Raw genomic sequence first — 581 nt, 5'->3', positions numbered from 1 at the left:
GCCCACCCGCGTGCGGCCGCGCCGAGGCCTGCGCGCGCGCGGGGCCGGGGCCACGGAGACGACCCCCCGCCCGGCGGCCGGGGGTCACACGGGATTCCCCGAGGCAGCTGCCCGGCGCCGTGCGTGTGGCTCGACGCTCGCACAGTGCCATCTTGGCCGGCGGCTCCGGGCCGTCCTGGGAGTGGCCGCGAGCCAACTTTCTGGGGAGTTGGTGGCCCGGAATCTCTCCCTGGGATTTCTGGAGTTCCCTAGAGCCTCCAACGCCAGAATCGCACCTCTGGCTTCCGAGGGAGCCCGCGGGCAAGGGCCTGGCCTCCTCCGGGTAACCTGCTTCGTGGGCCGGGCATGGGGGCAGCTCCTGATCGCCAAGCGCCCTTGGGCCCTGCAGGCCTGGTTCCCTTCCCTCCTCCGCCCCTTAGCGCCGCGTGCCCTGGGATGAATGACTTAGGCTCTCTATTCAGCTGATAACTTCCTCAGTTTCCTCCGCAATAAAAGCGAGGAGCCGGGAGGCCCACCAACCTCGCATGTAAAATACATACTCACCGAGTGCAGTTACCTTCGCCTGCTGCGGCATTAAAACG

This window comes from Suricata suricatta, chromosome 10, assembly GCF_006229205.1.
Source record: "Suricata suricatta isolate VVHF042 chromosome 10, meerkat_22Aug2017_6uvM2_HiC, whole genome shotgun sequence".
Lineage (NCBI taxonomy): Eukaryota > Metazoa > Chordata > Mammalia > Carnivora > Herpestidae > Suricata > Suricata suricatta.
This window is presented reverse-complemented; position numbering follows the sequence as displayed.